At 42.6% G+C, this 22,549-nt stretch overlaps 1 protein-coding gene across 2 annotated transcripts in view; it reads left to right on the top strand.

Annotated features, from left to right (window-relative positions):
• Positions 1-22,549, top strand: part of NRIP1 (nuclear receptor interacting protein 1) — a 113,519-nt gene that overhangs the window by 19,230 nt on the left and 71,740 nt on the right. The gene's annotated exons all lie outside the window — the stretch shown is intronic.

Here is a 22,549-nt window from a genome sequence, read left to right as displayed (position 1 = left end):
TGCCGCAGCGTCATTCGATTCACAGGCCGTGCACTTTATAATGTTGTTATATTATCCATTAAGGCAAGAATTAAAAAGTGGAAGGTGGGAGCATATACTTGGAAGGAACACTTACAAATGTACAGAAGTAATTGTTCGTGGCGTAAAGCAGGCAGACTGTAGAGTGAAGGAATCTGAGCCAGTCGAAACAGAATGTACTAGTGCAGCTGGCATTATGCAGATTTACAAACAGATTGTAACAGAAATAATGGAAGTTCCAACTTTTGAAAGCCTAACACTGAGCTAGTGACAAGTGAGGCATTATAGATGCTTCAAGCAAGTAGAAGTAGCTTTTGCAAGCATACATTAACTGCCTATTAAATCCCCACAGGTTCCCAAACCATGAGCAGTTTTTCTTTTCACGCTGGCACCTGTAACGCTGAATATATGAGGTCACACTGGACTACAAGTACCAGAATGCTAACTAAAAAAATGCGCGATTGGACAAGTTGCTCGTCTATGGAACTGGGAAACTTGAGATCTGGTTGTGATGTACATTGAAACCCGGTGGGTGTGGAAAGTAGCATTTTTTTCAACGTCTTAGGCACTAGAAACCTTTCATGTGTTGAAGAGTTCTTGGAAAGGAGATTTCTGATTAGAAATGAAGCCTCCTCCCTGCTTTTACTGTGAATCCCCCTCGAATTCAAAGACCTGCGTGTGCGGGGACCTTTGTCATTGACACTGCATCTCGGCACGTTATTATCGTATACAACGGATACTTAAAAACAGATCTGTAGAATAAAATCCTTGTAGGCGGGAGACCCCCTTGAGAAAGAAAACTTGTTTTGTTACTCGGAAGTCTTTGAAGCGGGAGTGAGCTCATTCGCCAGGGTCGGCGGGTGACTAGCGAAGGGCAAGGGCAGCCAGTCGTCAGACAGGAAGCTGTATAAATAAACCTGTGCATTCTATGAGAAAGTAAATAACAATTGCCCGTGGTTTATTTGGAAAGCTTCCTGATCCGACAGCCTCGTGTGACTGTACGCCATAGGTGAAATAACCCAGGGCTGTGCTTCGTATAGTGCGGTATATTACATAGATTAGGGATTTGTGAACAGATAATAACATTTATAGGAAAATAAGGAAAATCAGTGCTGCTAATTTTCTGATACACGCGTGTACATGTTGCGTGTGGCAATTACAGGTATGTTAAGCGTGACAGTAAAAATAAACACCTTTGTCATGCTCCTGTTTCATAATCCCCGAGTGTCGTGTGTCCTTTGACCCCGTGAGTTCACTGCCTTGTATATATAGCTCATGCATCCAGCGAAGGGGCACTTGCGTGTCAGGTTAAAGCCCCTCTGCACACAGTCTTGCTGCAGTGTAAATTGGTGTGGAATTCGGAGGTTAACACTTGATGCTGGGCATTGGAATAACGCGGATTGATGCCCACCCTTCAGAATGCGACGAGGGGCTCCCACGTCTCTCGTGTTTCACAGATGTGCATTGGCCTTTGGCCGAATTGAGGTTCCCTGAAGAAGTGAAGGGCACTTGAAGGGTTGGGTGCAGCCGTACACCCCCATGATCCGCTTTACTCCCAGGATACATTTGACGCGAGGAAAAGGACGCATTAAAGTTCTGGAGAGGGGCGGGAGTGTGGTTAGTCCAAAAGTATGTGTGTTTAATGCTGAACTGCCACCCCCCCACCCCCCCTCCCTCCTCAACTGCGGCAGCGTGGTGCTGTGCCGCAGTGTTGCGGTTGAAATATCTATCTTCAGGTTTATCGAATCATAGTATCGTTGTGGCGGAGTTAATTTAAATTTATACTTCTCTTGACAACATGTTAGGAGTTGACGGTGTGGTCATGATATAGGTTTTGCTGAATATGATGTCGCCTCTTCAACTTTGTTACTTAACAAATGTTCAAAGGTGGCAGCAGGGCACTTATTTTTAGAGAAGTGTCTTGAATTGTCAAGAACATATTGAATGAAGGAAGAACAGCGGGCTCCCCCCATAGACGCCCAATAACTTGAAGACTTTCTTTCTGCTAACTGGCTCTCATTTTCTATTAATTCTCCAATGTTATACATTTGCAAAGTTTTGTTGTCTAATATCACTAAAGTGTTTCATTACTTTTTAGAGTAAATTAGCATGCGCAATTAGACAAGATTGGTCAGCAGCAAGGGTGTATCCCACCTGCAACACATCCGAACTTGAACCTCCTTCCCCTTTCCTTAATACTTGAAGCATCCTCTTAAAAACAATGTATTCCGAGCTATACAAAGCATAACCTATAGCCATTTAATAGTTAAGATCTTTTGTGTCAAAGTGGCTTCGCCTCCATCTGCCCTATGGCTGAGCGGTAATTTTGTGCATTACCAATCTGGAAAGTTTGCATGGCATCGTATCTTTTTTAATTAGTTTATTATCGCCCAAAGAAGTATGTAGCCCAATGACTAATTTAGACCTTAGATCAACCATCCTAGCAAGAATGTAGGCCTGAACCTCATAGTGGGACTTGCCCTGCAAGAGATGACCACCGTGGCCATTTTATGAAAGGCAGCTGGAGGTGACTGTAGAGAAGGCGAGCGAAGGCAACAGAGGTTCTCTCCACTGCACTTGACGTATGGTTTGGGTCTTGATGATCCTGCCCAAATATCATGAAATCGTGAGGTAGGTGGGGTGGTCACATGGGGCAATGGAAGCAGTTTTCGGAAGAAATCTGATTAGGGTGGACATGCAGTTTGCACTGGAGATACCTCTGGGTAGGTGGTGAAATCTGCTTGTGATAGGTTTCATCCTGTAGATCACTTGAAATGATAAAGTTCTTCAGCCTCACTAGAGGGATGTTGCACAGCCTTCCGTTTGAACTAGATCAATGTAATTCATTTGTTCAGACTCCAGACATCGGGCAAGTCAGAACCCACCAATCAAATTCTCCTCTACATAAGATATTGGATAGGAACTTAGAACCTGAATCAACTCCACCAGTGGGGCTGTATCAACAAGAAGCCGTGAGTGATGTGAAATTGTCCACTGCGGCCTTGTCATTCGCTTTCATTTTCAGTGGTATCTGTTATGCTCACAAGTGCGGTGGGAAGGATACAAATGAGGGACATTATAGATTTGTTGCTGTCCTGTGTTAATTTTGCCTCTACTACTTTTCTGAATACTGCCTTGGGAATTGAAACATAGGTTGCCAAGTCACTTGAACATTTAAGGAGCCAGACTTGCCACATTCACAATGCAAGTATATTTTCTTTCATCAAAAGCCTTTTCAAATAATTTTTACTAGGTTGGGCACAAAGCGCTTTGCCTCAGAATGGGGCGTTTTCAAAGCCGGCTTGAGTAGCGGGTGCATTTACTTCCAACTGTTTATTATGACTTACAGTCTTCAAAGAAATACAATTGAAATATTGAGTTTTAAATATTGTGCTACAGAAATATCACATGCTAGAGTCTCGACTACAAAAATATTCTGAAGGTTAATGTGTGCATGTTCTGAACCCACATATATTTAGCTTGACAGTGTGTCTATATCTTCAGAGTGCTTGGATGTGGAATTAAGATGAATACATTTGTATTTACCTGTACATACATTTTTTTAAGCTACTCTTTTGCAAGGCTTTAAATTGAACGGCCGCCCAATAAAGATTGTACTTGTAAACATCTACTTTAACAGTACTGAATCACCAAGACTCAGTGTCATGAGGGCTCTAGTGGACACACTGGAAGAGCTACTAAGCAGTCAGTCAAACTGCGGGATTATAATCGCCGGGGATTTTAATACTCAAACTAGGTACTGCACCAAATGACGCCCTGCCGATGGACACGCCCGGAATGCTAATGAATACATTTTTTAAATACATACAGACTAAAATCACTACAAATTCTCAATCCCCCCCCCCCCCCCCCCCCCCCCCCAAGGATGTCTCGAACATAGAACTACAGGGGAAAATCAAAACCACGGTTGACTATATCTTCGTGTGTAATCGCCTGCATGGACAAGTGTCAGAATCTCAGAAACCTATGTTCCAGACGAGTGACCATCTCCCACTAGCCATAGTCTTTGCATTACAAATGGCCAGGCAACCGCTCATGGCCGTTGTGGGACAGACTAAGGGGGAGGAAATTCACACCCTACAGAGAAGAATAAAATGGAATACAATTGATACATCACCCCTATGTAAGTGGAAAAGCACCTGGCCCAGAATCGCCCACAAATTTATAGCTGGGAATGTTTGTGAAAATTGGATTAAAGTGGCGACAGAGGTGTATGAACTTTTGATATGCAGACAAACAAACAACTGTCTAGCCTCAGGAGAAAGGATCTGTTGCCAACCACAACCCCGGTGCGTAAAAGTGGGGCAAAGCAAGCGGGCGTTGAGATCAGCCATCCGCATCCACAGCCATCCGCATCCACAAGCGAGAGGGAAAAGATAAACCATTCCATAATCATCTCCAAGCTAGGAAAATACATAGGAAAAATGTATGGGACAGTAAAAGACAACATCAAGACTGCCAATCGTTGCACATTCATAGCCTGCTGATCCCAAACAAACGGGCCGAATCGTAGTCCTACATCAATAGGCTCGCTGGGCACGGCCATGATAGGCACAACATGGCACCAGCCAATCATGGATTGCCATTGTGGCTACATTGTACTGTTGCGTGCCAAGTCAGGCTCAACTGCAACATCAACATCTCTATATTATTGAGGATTTGCGAAACGCCTTCCCCCGCCCCCCCCCCACCCATCGAAGATACAGCTGGTAACCGGGAAGCTCCCATCCCGCGAAGAAACAGCGCACCAGGTTGCAGTGAACAGTGACAATTTTAAAAATCATCAGAAAGGACGGGGCACCGGGGGGTCCCAACGGCTTACCAGGACACCTCTTCAAAGAAGATTGCAATTTCTGGGGTACCATACTTAAGCCACTTTATCAGTATGCCCTGACCAATTCAATAGTCCTGGAGACTTGGAAAGGTTATTTGCTGCAACCCATTCACAAAAAGAGACACCAGGGACCCAGCGAACTACAGGCTGATTGCTCTCCTGGACATCGAGGCAACGGGCTATGCGAGCCTCCTTCTACAAGATCTCCAGGAATGGGCTAACGATAATGAAATCCTACCAGCATACCAATCCGGTTTTAGGCCTGGAGCATCAACAATGGACAACATCATGGCCCTCTCTTACTTAGCAGAACAGTCCACTCAGAAAAAGCAGCTTCCACTCTTTGCATGTTTTGTAGACTATTCCGTGGCTTTTGATGGCGTTAACCGGAGTTTGCTGTGGCGGAAACTGCAAAACTGGGGGATCCCATTGATGCTGCTAAAAGCAATAATCGGTCTCTACACCGGAACCTGGCTACGGGTGAAACTCACGACGAATGCAGCCACTAAAAAGATCCCAACTGACCGAGGGCTGAAACAAGGCTGCGTACTGGAGCCTCTCCTTTTTAACTTATACACAGCGGATCTCGGCAAAACTTCATCCAAGGCTAACCTTCTATCTCCTAAAATTGGCTCAACTAGATTATTTTTAATGTAATACGCGGACGATATGGTCCTATTGGACCACACCAAAACAGGCATGCAAAGATTAGTGGAAGGTCTAAACAGATACAACCACATTAACGACTTACGGGCAAACGCAGGAAATACGAAGGTAGTAATATTTGGGAAGTATGCCAATAAACTCAGACATCATTGGGGACTGGGCATCTTGAAAATAGCAACAACGACCAAATACAACTACCTGGGGGTTTGGCTCACCAGCAATGGGAAGCCCACAGCACAAATCGCTTCCACTGAAACAAAAGCTAAGGCAGTGACGTATGCCTTATGCAAACTGAATTCCAAACTAAGTGTCCCTTTCACTAAATCCATCGGAAAGGTTATATGCGCCAAGTTGCTACCCTCTCTCACATATGGCCAACTAGCATTCCCGGCAGCTGTTAGTAACATCTTGGAACAAGCCAATTGCCGAGAATTTAAGCAAATTTTCCAGATAGCAACTCATGCCCAGAACGCACTGGTATGATTGGAATTCGGGCTATACAAACGGAGTCACAGGCATTGGGCATCGATCATGCGGTTTTATCGAGGGGTATGTGCGGCCCCTCCACACACAATGAAAGCACTTTTAAAAACAATTTTTGAGAAAGGAAACAACTCGTGGTCTAAAGGCCTGCACACTGCCTGCACAGAATTGCGACTTGACATGTCCAACTGGCAGGACTTTATCCATCAGCCCGGTACCCTAAAATCGATCTTAAAAAACAAGTTGGATTACTCTCTAAGGAAGAGGATATGAAGGAATTGAAGCTCTCCAGCAGTAACATCAGGATACTTGCTACCTCCTACAAAGACCGCCTAAGGCAGCCATACCTCCATGCCGCTTTAAACAAGTCAATTTTAAAGCGAATCTTAGCAGTGAGACTCATGGTGCAGCCGATAAAAGACATTAACATGCGCTGGAAATCCTTAGAGGTGGTCAGTACTTGCAGACTCTGCCAACAGCATGAGGAATCCATGGCTCACCTGGCCTGCGTATGTCATTGCTTGGCACAGGCACGTCGCAATTTACTAAAACCATTGTTTTTAAAATATGGAACGCGCACGTGCCAAGACGCAATGAAACTACTTTTCAATTTGGACATTCCAATGGAACGGGCAAGATTTGCGAAATTTGCACACACGGTGAAAGAACTTTAAGGCAACACTTCGCACATCGTACTTTATTGAAATCTCTGTGGCTAAAGAATTGAACATGTACCTGCACAGTCACCACAAAACCTTTCCTGGACCCATGTAGATGAGCGAAAATCTGCACTTTAGTTATAAACTCCAAGTCAACGCCTTAATCGGGGATTAGAACTAATTGAAGGCTTTGATAGTTGACTATCTACACTGCTTTTTATTCATTTGATTGACAAATGCAATATTTTAGATCTATTTAATTCATGTATTAGAACGGCATACTTTAACGGTTAAATATGTACTCATTATAACTGAAGTAATTAAGTGCCGGAATATCTCTGCTTGATCTTCATTGTAACAATTTTAATTGAGACAATAAAAAATGTATAAATTTATACATTTTTGTTGGTCTGTATTGTGGTTTTGATAGTTTTGGAGCACTTTGTTTTGTGCTGGATATTCTGACATGCAGCCTCTCAAAGGCACCTCTATTTTAGGCTACCATTGCAATAGAATCCAAAAGGAGATCAGAAATATGTTTTGCTTGCCATTGGAATGCACCCAGAACCTATGTCCAATTCCTCATGCATCTCCTCATTCAATGTCTGAATGTCTAGTTTGTGGTTTTGAAAGATAAGCTAAATACGTGTTAGTGACCAATGTCAGATTTCCTATTTTGCACTCTTTATTTAAGGTTGTGACGCTTCTGCAGCCATGGAAACCTGTCCAGCTAAGTTGCATAACCTAGTCACACTTCTCCACTGTGGACATACACATATAATCTTTTCTAGGTTCCTCAATTCCAGGTGAATAAGTATGCTTGACGGTCAATGTTTTTGCTTGCATCGCCTCCTCCTCCCTACTTGCCCCTCGAGCACTATGTAGTTTGAGGCTCCCTTTTGGCTTATTATCGCTTTGTCTGACTTGGATTGAGGCGAAAGTGAAAGTTTTGCCTCAAGAACCAACTGGCCATTCTGCTTTTCTGGCATTTGCCTGGTAGACTTCTGGCTGTGGGCTTACTTTCTGAGCAGGATAAGTTGCCACGACCTAACCATGTCCCCGTGGGACGATTCTACTCACTGCAGTGTAGGGCTCTGGTTCCAAAAATGTTGACAGGTCAGATATTGGTTTCTCGCTCAGCCATGTGCGCTCTGCCACCTCTTCTTTTTTTTTTTTTTAGTTTTTTTAAGCATTTTTATATAGAGCTGTTATGCTAGTCTCCACATAGCATATGAATCTCCAATCATTAAGTTCACTTACTTTTTAAATGAGTATCATGATAAACAAGCATTTTTCCATGCAATAGGTCTCACATTTATGAGAGTTTGAGCTATTGGCAATGTAAAAGACAATGCCTTTTATTTATGTGTTGTCTTTAAAATGGATAAATAAAAGGCATGGATGCAATGTAAATGACAATGCCTTTTATGTATGTGTTGTTTTTAAAATGGATAAATAAAAGGCATGGCCATTTACAATGCCAATAGCTTAACCCCTTCCCCGCTCATGACGGAACCACTCCGTCATGAGCCACGGGTGCGCTGTGCTCATGACGGAGTGGTTCCGTCATGCTGCGGCCGTTGGCGGCCGCTCCTCCCATGCGGCGCTAATTCCCCGCCTGTGCGGGCGATATCGCAGTGGGTGGAGTCATGACGGAACCACGCCGTCATGAGCACAGCTCACCCGTGACTCATGACGGCATGGTTCCGTCATGAGCATGGCGGCGCCGTCAACCCCCCCCACCCCCCCCCAGCGCTGCGGCGGAATTCGCGCCGCAGCAAAGGGGTTAAACTCCCGCGAATGCGAGACCTATTGCATTGCAAATGTGTGCTATAAAACGTTATAAAAGCGTTAGAGTGCATGCCCTGCCTACAACAGCAGGCAGGACAAAGCTTTTTGAGGAAATAGTGCTCGGAGCCTGTAATTAAAGCCTACCGGGCAACAACAAATGTAACGGGTGTCGCCATGAGCGGTTACAAAGTGAGAAAGGTCAGTGCTAACGAGGGACTACTAAGCCTTTTGATCAAAGAACAGCCATAGTTTACAGTGGACAATGACACAAGCCAATGAACAATGTGAGCGGAGATTTTAGTCCCTACCTCAATAATCGTGTTTTACAGAACAGGGCATGTGCGGCCCAGGTTTGACCTAACATGGTACAGAGCCCGCTAAGACAACTTCCAGCCCCTTCCCCTTACCTTCTTGTGCATTTTCATAAAGGATGCATCTTTTTTCCCTTGATAGCAGCATGCCTGCCCATATTAAGAAACAAATAAAAAGTATCAAACTTAATTTTATAAGGACCTCACATTACATGTCTGCCCACTCCTGCTGCTATTGTAACAAGCAGTTACAGTAGCTAGGCGCGTGTGTGGTTCTCTCTCTCTGTGTGTGTGTGTGTGTGTGTGTGTGTGTGTTTCTTTGTCCTTCTGCCCTGTCCAGAGAACTTCAGCTGTCAACCATTTGAAAATCCGTGTATATCACGCTTCAGGTTTTCCTCTGCCCGGTGTCTCTTTCACATTGTCTGCTGTTCTTCCTCATCTTTTCACTCGCCTAGCCCAACTCTTCCTCCACCCCCTGCTCATCTTTCCTGTCCTAGTCTCTCCTCACATTCTAGGCGATTCTCTGAGAGATCATGTGCTTTGCTCCCCCTGCGTCCCCTGAGGCCATATTCAAAAGTTTCAGAGGGCTGCTCCTCCGGCTGCTATCCCAGCTGAACCAATGGAAGCTGATCCGATCACACTATTTTGCACCCTTTATTTATGTATTTATTTATTTTCTTACCACGAAATGTCGTTCTGTAGTTATAATGAAAGTTCTAGTTGTCTGAAAGGAAATTCTAGAAGGACAGGAGAGGAAAGGACTGGTGTCTGGGATTTAAGAAAAATGTTGCACTTGTAGGGAGGGGTAAAGACAGAAAGACCAAACAGTTTGTTCTTGTGCTGTCAGGGCAGCGAGGTGTACCTGTCATTTTGTCTCTTCCAGTCGTACATTCAGGGAGCTTGAGAGCTGGTTGCAGCGCAGTCCCCTGCTGAAATGTTATCCTCCCTGGTCCTAGCAGGAGCGGGTGAAATCTGGTGCTTAAAACATGCCCTGTAACAGAAATGCTAATGTCTTTGAATATAAAATACTTTGAAATAAAAAACAAAAAACAAAAAAAAAAAGTAGTTTCTGCGAAGGTTGCCAACCTTCACAGTTCGTCTTCTTCGCTCAAGTGGTGCATTTGTACCTCAGTAGGCAGTGTCCCTGCCTATAACAAAGGTGTATTTGTTCGGCTCATGATACCGACATCTTTTCTTGCTGCTTTGGCTTTATTTTACAGAAACCGTGAAACTTAGCATTGGATCTTCAGAGTAAATGTTGGCTGCCACCTAATTCCATTTCTATATTGTGCAATCGTCTCTCACCCCTCCTCCTCCATTATGCTTCATACAGGTATAGCGCCCCAAGACAACATAAGGGCACCTCTCTGGTCACTTGCACACCGACAGGCTCCATATAGGATCACAACTAAACGATCACTACACTCTTGCAACCAAGCACTGCTGGACAGTGTGGGGCGCTGCTTGTCTTAAACTGCACTTTAACATCCCACAGGGAGGTATGAAGTGCTATATAAGTGTTATTGCAAAATATAAAGCAGGTTTCTCCCGGAATTGTCGGTTCCCGTCATGTCTGTAGGGACACGATCCTCCACCAGACAGATGTAACTGGAGGAGCTGGTTGCGCCTGTCCAGGGGGCGTCTGTAAGGTGCACTCGCCCCTCGGTGCTTGAGGAATCTGACTGAAAAGAGGGGAGGGGAATGCTGGTGTCTCTGTACCTTGTCCACAGAAGACGAAAATGCGTGCACCATGGCCGCTGGAGCTTGAAAGACCAAACCGAGAGAAGCCCCGGGGCAAATACACCCCCCCCACCCCCCCTTTCTCTTCCTGTTTAACCTTTGCCAGCTCCATCATGCTAGGAAATAATTATTGCAAAGTGACCCCGGGTCTCGTTTAGAGAAAAGATCTGCGCTCTGATGGTGATAGAGGCGGGCTTTTTTTCTGTTTGTTATAGCATCGTGTGCAGGGAATGAGGAAGCGAGGCTCCGTTTAAAGTGCTCATTGGACCTGCACGCTCTCTACCTCCCAGGCTAATTACTCCGTGTTTATTGTTTTGTTGTCATTCCTGTTTAGGAAATTATCAGCACATTATTATAGTAAATCCTGCAGTGTAGATTGACAAGCCGCCTGACGAGGGAGCTCTCCATCGGCCCTTTTTATGAAACCCAATGTGTCGGTCGTAATTCGGTTGCCACCTTTCACAGAGAAAACATGCCAGCAACTTGTTAATGTTTTGAGTGTCTGGAAAGTCCAGGACTTTGTCATTTAGTCATATGTTGCGCAACCTCCTCAGTCTTCTCTTTTTTTAAGTTTCAAGAGATTTTATTAGGAATGTGATACAATGCATCAGGGAAAAAGAAGAAAAAAAACAAGTGTTACATCAGCAAAAGAAAATATTATTTAACAGGCTTCTCTCTTTTTTTTTTTTTTTAACAGATCATTCTTCTGCTGTTTCTTTAAATAATCATTTAGGATAGTTTGTGCAGCTCTTTTTTGTGTTCTAGCCATGGCAATTGTCTTCCTGGACAAAGATAATATATAGGCAAAAAACTAGAAAAAGAAGGGAAAAAGGTTCAAGAAGAATTTTGAGAGTGTGTATGTGAAGTGAAAGAACAAAATACATTTCTCTGTATTCAAGATCTCTCTATACACATATACTGAATGTTGGACCTTCATCAGGTCCAACAGGGGTTAAAGATGACATAGAAAATGACTCACGGTGGTTGTATTTTCTGCAGGTCTGGTTTGGTTCCACAAACGATTTGATTGTGATTAGGTGCTAAAAATCAATTTTAAAGAGGGCATCGCACCTTTTGATTTGGCTTATATTTCCAGTACTGGTTCTTAGAAAATTGAAGATTCGGTGATGCTTTCTAGGTCTTTGGAACATAGATCGAACATTAAAGTCTAGAGATTGCTCCCTCTTTGAAAGGGAATAGTGCGTAACGATGATCCCATGAATGAAAAGGACCATATTGCATTCTCCAATCCAAAACATATAGACTCTAATATCGACTTGTATCCTTTTTTAAGACTAAGAAAATGTATTGAAAATAGATAGCAATACCGCTGACTTGGTATACCCGTTCTCAAAGCCGGTACCAAAGGTCAGCATAGCCACCATAATCTATAGTTTGTGCAACACTAACTTACTTTTGAACTGATTTCGTCTTCTATCTGTCGTTAATATTTCTCCCAGGAAAAACACGTTTTTTTCCAGAGTTTTATTTTTTCCCCAAATGTTTTTAACGGGCATTGACGTAAACCTAGCCGCCCCTCGCCCATACTGTGCAGTCGCGTTATTGATGACAGTCATTGTAAAACGTTTGATCATGTCCAAGATGAGGTTAATCGCCATTAAAGTAAAAAAAAGTAAACTAGCATAGGGGATGATACTTGGACGTAAAAGTACACAGACCTATTACCAACAAAACTCTGTTTGGTTATTCTGCACCTAACATTTTTTTAATAACTTTTGGTTTTTTTTTTATACCACCCATCTGCTGTGTCTAGGCACAGTGAATATGTTCAGAATTGAAGACCTATTTAATCATTAATGTACATTTTGATTAAATAGGTCTACAATTAATTTAAAACATTGTTTACGTTTTGGAAAAACAGGTTTCTTGAAGTTGTTTTTTCTTCAACATCTATTGGATCTGGGAAAACAAGTGGCACAGTATTTCCAAAAGCACATGCTTACAACCGAAATGGTTTCTTGTCTTTTACCTTTCTTATTTTTGACTTTAGAAAAACCGAATTAATAGTTCGCTCCTATTTTATTCTCTTCAAATATACCACTTTTCCATTGGGAAAGAGGTCACCAAATTCCTCTGTGAACCTATGGTCCTTCATTAGGCTACGAGGTCAATACCTGTCATAGGAAAATTATCTTCTGCAGAGAAACCGTTTTATTAAAGGGAAATATGTCAACTAGGCAAACTGGGTGAACGAATGCCTTAAAAATGTCTCCTCCAAAAATATAGCAACAGATGCACTAACTTGCCCTGTTCTATATTTTTTATTTTTTTTTTACATCTTTCTTGACAGAATTTTTCTGATCCTTCCAGTTATGCGTGATTGGGAATTTATTACATGATTGTTTATGAACATTCAAAAAATGTGGTACCATTATAAAAATATAATCGTGGGTGTGTGTGTGTGTGGTATTTTTTCTATTCAGTGTGATTTGATGCTTTGCAATTTGATAGAGGTTGTTTATCCATCTTCAGCTTGAAGGGCGTGATAACCTCCCTGCTGATATGTATATAAATGGCATAATGAGACATACCACGTGTATTCAGATCTGGGTCTAGTTCAGAAGCAAACCGATTATGCAGGATGACTGTAACCAGTCTTATTATTTTCCCTCCGTTCTTATATATTTTGCATCCTGAGTTTTATCACATGGGTTTAGTTGCTGATTACCAAACGTGGCTTAAATTGTCATGTTTTTACACACCGGAGTAGATTTAAGTGAACCAAAACTTCAATTTGTAATTGTAAATTTAATATAGCGCTTAAGATGGCAAATTTACACCACGGAAGTGCATACAAGATTATAGTATATGCATTTTGAGAGTATGAAACTAGCCTCATTAATGCTTAACGGGTGTGTCTGGAGGGGCGGCTCCTTGGGGATAAATATTTTTCCTCTGGTGAAAAAAGTTCATTAAGCAGAACACTATTCTGCATGATTAGGTCTTCCTTCAGACAGGTTTAACAGTCTAGAATACCTTATGTCATCAGCTCTTCTAAAAAGTGCTATGATAAGCTGTGCAGAGAGCGCGTGCTTTGGTCAGCTCCCTTCACCCATCAGTTTTCATGCGCTTTTCATGGTTTGCCCTTGCTTGGATGGACAGTTTAGCACGGCCATGGCGTTTTGTGAAAGGTTACCTTGCTCCATTTGTGTTCCATCAGGTTTTGTTGATGGTCCTTACAAAGCTCTTCGTTATACTAGAATCAGAGTCTGCCTTCGATGTATTTGCTTTGTTGAGATGACACCACTTCCCCTAAAACAAAGCCAGCCCTTTTGACTTTGCCAATGCTTATGTAATCCTGCTGCAAGAGGAAATGTGCAAACTACAGTACCTCTAGAAATCTAAGTCCAATACTGGTTTACACGTATACATCCGAGGATGCATATGAATTTAATTAAACTATAAAGTTAGTCAATGAAAGTAGATTGCTTCCTATTTTTGTGCAGGACGTTGTGAAATTGATGCATTGTCTTTAATGGCCTTGCAATAAAAGTTAATTAGCCAGAGAAAACAGTGGGAGCAGTTTGTTAGGCAATTTATTTTGGAGGAAAAACTCTGGAGCTATGTTTGTTACTTACGTTGCTGTGCATTTCTCACTCTCACTTTCAGTACTTCATATGGTCACTGCCCACTTGCATTGGGATGCAGCTATAGGAAACTATTATTTGTATTCCTTTTTTCTATGCAGAAAAATTGTGCAAGGAGCCGGTCTCTAAAAGAGAAAAAGATAACCCAACTATCTATTTGTTGGATTTGAACTCCACTGTCTTTTCTGAAAATATGTAAACCCAGATATGAATTGGGTAATGGTAACGGCCTTGGATCTCCTTATGCAACTTGCAACCCTGACTTGGTAGAACAGTTGTATATTTACATTTCGGATTACATTTAAATCCACCTTGGTCAAAGCAGATGGTAAAACTAGCCCATAGGGCCTTTTTAGGAATAGCCTATCGGCATTATTTAGCTGTCTGTCCTCGAAGACTTACTGCAAACAATGCTTAAAGTGAGCTTTGCGTTAGCCTATTGCTTACCATTCTTTGACTTGCTTGTCACTCTATGGCTTGCTTCCTGTTAAGTGGTTTTCCTTCCTCCTCTTATATTTGTCCCTCCCTGGAGCATAGCTTCTTTACCGTTCTTTAGATTGGATGGTTTGTATCCTTCCACTGCTTACTATCAGGTAGCTTATTTTGCTCTTTCAGCACGACATGGGCTTGCATGTTTTTTGTACTCTGTCCTGGGTGTGCTGCGTCCCACTTAAACCCATTCTCGATCCTGCTTCTCCACCCCCCACCACACCATTCGTCTGTTGCTTTTGCTGTCCCGCCTCATTCCCTCTTTCCTATATATTTTTTTTATTTCCAGAACTCCTAAGTTGCTTTTTCATTCCCACACTTCCTGTTTCTGGTCCCTTGGTGGTGCTGACTGCTCCTTCGACCCATGACATTATTCTTGTGGTGATTTAAAAAAAATCCTTTTTTGAGGGGCTGGTAGCTGCAATTTGGTATTTGGGACACTCCTTTCTCTTTGCTGTGTTTTCACACATTATTGGACCTTACTGTACAAGATTGGCTTCCGCCATCTCTAAACTGTAAATTACAAGTAAAAATAAAAACATCTGACGCATATGCATGCACAAAAGTGCATAACTCATTAAGGTGTACTATTTTTATTTTGCCATTGCGAAACTGCATAGTAAAAAGTATTGGCACAGCAAAAACTTCAGGCACTGCCATTGAAAGGTGAAACTAATTGGCTTTGCTGGTTCTTGCTTTAATCCTGAAGTGCTCCCTTCATTTGAGAGTGCGTGATATCCCTCCTCCACAGGGATTCATAGGATGCAGCGGGCTGGTCAGAGCCTCCGTGTCTATAGCTTTATGGGATTGGCTGCTGAGCCACACTAATACCCCCCCAAAATAACACCATCGACAGACTAGTTTTCTTTTCAGTCACGAACAGTTGTTTTTATCTCACCAGGCTTGGCACTGCTGTTTGCATGGTGCATGATTCTCTGCAAATAGGCTCGTGGCTGTTGTGTGAGTGCTTAAATTGGTGTTCCTCTATTCCCACAGTCTACTGTATAGGTGCGGTTGATGCACCCTAGAGTGTTGTATCTAGGGTACCGTCTGTTACACTCTGCCATAACTTTGCATTACAGGTAGTTGTCCTACCGGGGTGAAGTGGAATTTTTTTTCCCACCTGGGTCATTCAAAATGGACCTTTATTTCCACCTTCCTTAGCTTACCATATGTCCTTCTCAGTGCAGCAACATATTATGGTGGCTGTTAATTTCCCTGACCTTGACTATTCATTAATAAGTTAACTTGATAAGAGATAAACTGAGGAATTCGAGTGACTGATACAAAATGGACCCCATGATACAATTGGTACAGCAGAGGGCTATGGTTTAATGAATGCCACGATTTATTTAAAGTGGTATGTCTTCCCAAAAAGATATTGATTTTGAACATGGTCAGAAACTGTTCCCACAATCCTGCAACTACTAACATTTAGATGTGATGTGTTTTTATTTTCTTTAAAAGATTCAGTCATCACATACATAGTTCTGCATGTGAAACACATTCCTAGTAGTGGCTAACATTAGGTTGGAACTGGAAGATGGAGGCAAGACCTTACTGCCAGGATTTGAAGCCTTAAAATTGGAGGGAGACTTGCCACAAAACAAATCTGACATATGGAGTGACGGAAATGCATGTGTGATATTTTAAAAAGTGGTTATCCCATATGAAATTTTGCCGCCATTTTGACTTAAGACTTAAATGAACCAAAACATAAATTTGCAGTTGAAGAGGTCAAGAAAATGTGGGAGCTCAGCACAAAAACAACACCTTTAACATAATGAAATAACAAATAGGTTACTCTTGAATAAGGATTCATTCCTGTTTAGATCAGCAATAACTCCTTTGCTCTTTCTCCTTTTACTGCATATTGGACTGTTTTGTGTCTTGTAGGTTTTTTGCTTCTGTGAACAAAAATAGCCTAAGAATAGGTCTTTGCTATCGAAATCTATTAATATGAACAGTTCAGTTGTATCATATGGGTTTGTTAGGCACAATGTTATCGAAATTGTTATTTTGTAAGGCTCCCTATGTACGGGAGGTGTTCAGTCGACACCATGTCATGATAACCCAAGAAAAATAATGGTTGTGTGTTGGAACTGTATTTCAATTGTCTGTGAAAATTTAGCGATATCAGTTCACTTTGTCAAAACTTACTTTGCAGTTTTGATTTTCCCACAGTGGGCATTAGTTGCTGTCCCGATGAGCAACCAGAATAGTGGCTGAGTGTAGTTGATGAATGCAGAGAAGAAAGATGGTGATTGCAAAGCATGATTGTGATGAGGTGGCAAGATTTATAGTATTTTTGTTAATGATGTAGGGGAATAAGTGGCCAGCTGTTCCTGTGCCATAGGGTTAGTATCCGGGTAAATGCATCTACGCCCAGCCAGCAGGTGTGGTTTTTGAACTGTGTGGGACACTGCACTTATCCATAAACTTTTTGGTTTTCTTTAATTTCTCAAATTGTTATGCTTATCTCTTCAAATCTATTCATTACTATTTAGGAAAAGACTCGCAATGGATTGGAGTACCCATATAGTCTGATACCACTACTGTTTGAATTGTCTCAAGATGTGTTAAGTTGACTTGATTTTCTACCGAGCTATGGGGCTGATATTTCTGTGTACATAAGTTGCTCTTATATGCCAAAAAACAGAATCTGCAGGTGCAAATTCTTGGATACAGTTTGCGGAACCGGGACCCGTTTGTCTTTTGGGGTTAAAAAGGAAATGTCTGCGGCTGGTTTCCCAGCCAGATGTGTGTAGACGCCCTGTGGATATGCATAAACTTTTTTTGCAGGTCTTTGCACAGTATATTCTGACGAGCGTGAGTAAGCCTCTTTCCAGACAAGAAAAGAATAGAGACATGCTACTAATTCATGGCTTGCTCAGGAAGGATTTCCTAATGAAGAAAAAAATATTTCCACCGGGGATTGATTTTCTAATGAGCAGTAGGCCTGATATTTCTGTGAGAAAACAATAACCAGAGGATAAAAAAAGTGTCTAGTGTTTCACCAAGCACATAAGCACTGGAGTACGCAGACAGTGCATAGGTTAGTACCGGGTGCACACAGGCTTCAAATTGTCATGCTGTGACATCCATTAAAAAACTCTAGGCAGCTTACAATACTTAGTAGCTACTAAGTAGAATCTTTGTCCTCTCAAACTTTTTCTGCAGAAATAAAATAACTTCTCTGGAACTTACTGGATACTCTTCAACTATCACCTACATGCAGAGTTACTCCTGACTTCAAAGATTTATAGCTTGTTCAGTACCTCAACAAAACATGTGTATTGGGAGCCCATGTGTTTTGTAAACACTTACACTCATTAGCTGCACACAGGCTGTGCAATATCTGGTAGAAAAGGAATCTGGTAGTTACCCCTCACTATATATAAACTACAAAAGAAACTTAACACACTCATTGGATCACATTGTGAGTGATGTCATCATCGATGCCATAAATGATGTCCTAGAACATGTCATGAGTGATGTAATATGTGAGGTCATAAGCTGTGCATGGCGGCGGCACAAGTTATAGTTAACTTTGCTATCTATAACTTGTTTTTTTTTTTATGGATTTTTTTTTAGTTTAAAACGTTAATGTTGTCACTGACATATTCTCCGAACTATGACACTACCCTTTTTTTTTTTAAGTGAAAAAAAAAAAAAATATATATATATATATAATGTCACAGATTATATTTGACATAATTCTAGCCAATCCAATTGAAAATACAGTGCTTTCCAATGAGGTGAAAGTTGCTGCCATATTTGGCCACATTGGAGCTGGAGCTGTTGGGCACGGTGCTCACACCCAGCGTTGGTTTCCAGTGAAGCATTTGCTGCGCCTGTCATACGTGGCCGTGTATAGTTTGTATGTCTCTGTTTATCTCATCAAGGTGGAGATTTTTATTTTCTCATTATTCTTGAGCCCTTTCTTGCCGGATTTATTTTTATATTATGAGCTGCAGTGACGATATTTTAGTTGTTTAATTTTTTTAAATGCTGTGCTGCATTCATAACTCTTTATTGCAGTAGTTAATTTAATATGTCATAATGGCTAGGAGGAATGGATAGATTGCGCTAATTAACTTTTTATTACTCTAAGCCCCCTTGGTTCTCTTGCTCCGAATTATATGCCCTTGCAGGCATTGACTTGAGCCCGTGACAATGTCGGCACCAGGAGAATAATTAAAGATGCTCCTTATGTCCGGGAAAGGTTCAAAGACCGTGTATTATTTTCTCTGCAGGTGTTTGTTTAGTATGTGTGGGTGGACAAAGCTCACGTCACGCCTCGTGGCCTACGTGATTTAGATTTTTTCCCAAGCCTTGATCACAGAAAATAGTTATAATTGGAACCAAAAGAAGAATGTATTTAAAAAAAAATATGTGCCAGAATTCAACATTCGTGACAGGTGTCAAACTGAAGATTTATTCCTTCTAGAGATAACAATTGTAGAAATAAGCAGATGGTCTTCTCCTGCGCCAGAATTAAAAATTGCAGTTAGTCGAGAGGCAGCTTTTTGTGTACAATGAGGGCCGAAAAGATGCCGTAATACCATAGGCAACATTCACTTCAACACGCCCAGCCACTGCATGGCATCCTCGACCATATTGCTGCCTACGATGTAAGGGGGAAAATACGTTTTCTGACTGATGGTAGGCAAACCTGAATTAAAATGCGTTTAATTTACACTTAATTTGTATTAAGGCCCTGGCACACTGCAGACATTTTAAATGGTACAGTCCTGCCCTCAGACGTAAGTGCCATTTTGTTTAAGCGCACATACATTTCATGCACAACTAGTAACAGACGTGTCTATAGGAAACGCCGAGGGTTTTGTGGTAGGACCGAACCTTTCAACGGCTGCAGCCTGCTCTGCAGTTAAAGGTTAGACGAGGGGGAGAACAGAGCCAGTTGCCACAGCCACAACATTGAGGGTGAAATCCGCGTTTAAACTGCAGTTCTGCCAGCCCCCACCACCCGCCCCCCCCCCCACCCCCCCAATGGAAAGGAAGTAGGGCGCCTTCTTGGAGGAGGGTGGTTCAGAGGTATTGGTAGCATACAGTCGTCTGTAGTATGTCCAGACCTTTATCTCTGCTGGAGGAGGGTGGGTATGGGCGGAGGCGGGAGTTGAGACGCGTGTAAAAGGGCCCTGGTCGCTAACACCCATAACACCGAAAGGGTGAGGGAGTCCAGGCTTTGTCAACACATGGAGGCCACAAAGGTAGATGAAGAAACCAAGATGGGACAGACAAGGGGGCAAAAAGCTCGGTCAGTCAATGAGGCCCCCACAGATGTAGGCTGCGACCTGAATAAGAGATCTCTAGTAGCACATTGGACCCGGGTGGAGAAAAACAGTCAGAGGCAGACATCAGACTGATGGGGAGATAAACAGCATGAGAAAGGGGTGCTTTGAAAAGTAAAGTACTAGAACAAGCATAACAAGGAACTTCCCCCCCCCCCCCCCCCGAAACACTGGAATCTCCTCGTTAGATTCACCATAATCTGTACAAGAGGCTGACTACTCCTGGGAGGCTGACGGCCATGCATTAGTGTCGGGGTGGTTGTGGCTGCTGTGAATAAAGTGATCTTCCAGCATTACAAGGCTTGAACCTTTCCCAAAAAAGCCTAGAAATGTACAGGACATGGACAGCTTTAAAATTGAGCCAACCATACTACAGATAATTAAATGAAAAAAAGTGCAGGACCGGTAATGCACGAGACCAGGGCAGACGGTGCATGTACTGCTGATGGGCCATGGTGAAATACAGGGTAGCAGCACGGAGTTTAAATATCCACATTACATAATATAGTTTTTTTTTCTGTGTCTGCAAAAATACATGCCAGTTTCTGCTAAATATGTTCAGGTTTCTTCTCTGTTCATGTTTCATTCTCAAAAGCATACTTGCATCGGAAGGTTGAGTACGTTTTTTTTTTTAACATAATGTGATTTCTTCCAGGTCAAGGTCTTGGCTTTTTGTTTGTTTCTTATTTAACCTGAACTATTTTTTTCCCAAAAATAAAACCTTAATAGAAATTAAAATGCAAGAGCGCTCTTCTGCAGCTTACGGTTGTGTGTTTGGCACAGTAGCGGTCCGTGGAGGGAGTTCCGTGGGGCGGTGAAGCGGGGGAGGGGCAGGGTGGGGAAATGTAAACACCGGAATATGGATGAACGGAGGTAAGTACACATTTAAATAAATAAAACAAATTCCTTTGCGTGCGCTGCATCGCAAAATGCGATGCAGCGCGCAAGGAAATTTGTTTTATTTATTTAAATGTGTACTTGCCTCCGTTCATCCATATTCCGGTGTTTACATTTCCCCACCCTGCCCCGCCTCACCGCCCCATGGAACTCCCTCCACGGACCGCTACTGGTTGGGCACATTAGAGGTCTCGGAAGCTTTTATTGGTCCAGCCTCACTGCCGGGTGCCTGGGAACAGGGCCGGCTTTAGCACTGGTGGCGCCCCGTGCGACAATCATTTTTGGTGCCTCCGCCACTTGACCTCCGCATCGGATTCCCTCCCTACCACCCGGAATAAAGCGCCCCTCATCTCTCCATAGCCCCTCGCTCACATTTAATTTGTTTTAAGCCCTGGTAAAGGCTGACTTAACCAATAAGAATCTATACACAAAGAAACCCTTTTCAGCAACCTTAGGAATAGGTAATGAATGACTGGGGGAAAAATAACGTTCTAACCTCTTTTGTGCAGTTTGCATGCGGCTCTTTGATGACCGTTTGTAACAGTCACTGTTTAGGGTTGTATCTTGTGAACTGTGACAGAAGGATATTTGTGACGATCAGTAATTCACTTTGCGATCCTCATAAAATACAGATATGTGAACTGCACAGTAGGAATTATTTGCAGCAGGCACATTAACCCTCTGTGTGTGCTTTATGGCAAGTGAAAATTGACACTAGACAAAACTCTGATCTCTCTCTCTCCAGCAGGAACATTAATCACAGGAGTTATCTCTGCCTGAAAACGACGCATAATGAACTCTGCTGCAGGTGGTTTTAAATCAAAGTTCTTGCGAAACACAGCGCCCCCTGAAGACAGCACCCCCACCCCCTCCCCAGGTTAGCACCCAGTGCCGCTGCACCATTCACACTGCCCTAGAGCAGGCCCTGCCTGGGAATTATAACACGTGTGTAAAAACGTTTTAACTAAAGAAGGCACCGTACCAGTGGGAGAGGGGTTGTGCAGCGGCCAGAGCGGCTGACTGGAGCACGGGGCTCACGGTTTGATCCACGGCAGCAGCTCCGCTCAGCACCCTGTGACTCTGGGCAATAGCTCACTTAATCTCCCTGATGGGCCCCCCTAGTGTCTTGAAACCCCCTAGGGATGGTTAGCTCTCACCTTACAAATACCGGATACATACATGCATACATACATACATGCATACATACCACCATTTCCCTGTTTCCCCCAAGAGTATTGCTTGATTTGAGAAAATCATTTTGCAACCGAGTTCTGAAAAAATATCCGGCTGGTATGTCCTTCCTTTCTGTCATAATAAGTCTCTACGTCCTCCCATCCAGAACGTGTCAGTGCTAATACAGAGCGCAGTTTGACTGGTTTGAACTACCATGATTGTTCACTTGAACTAGAATTGTTGGCTTGTCAATTAGATAGCTCAGAAGGTTGAGTACCTGCAGATACTTGTGTATCTGGTTCAAAACCAATGCTAAACAGACCATGGAAGTCAGCCTTTCATCCTCCTGATGTAGATAAAATAAGTACTATTGAGTAGATGTGGTGAGTTAGTATAGGGAAATATGACATTTATTTGAGCGGTTGACATGTGAGTCTGTAAGTTGGATTGGAAATGATAGTGGAGGGATAGAAGAGGGCAAGGTCTAGAAAGTGTTTATTTGGAGGTCATAGCAGCAGGATTGGGATGAGTAGTGTGGAAGAGT

This window comes from Triturus cristatus, chromosome 8 (assembly GCF_964204655.1).
Source record: "Triturus cristatus chromosome 8, aTriCri1.1, whole genome shotgun sequence".
NCBI classification, from domain to species: domain Eukaryota; kingdom Metazoa; phylum Chordata; class Amphibia; order Caudata; family Salamandridae; genus Triturus; species Triturus cristatus.
Note: the sequence above shows the minus strand (reverse complement) of the source record. Positions and strands in the feature narration are given on the sequence as shown.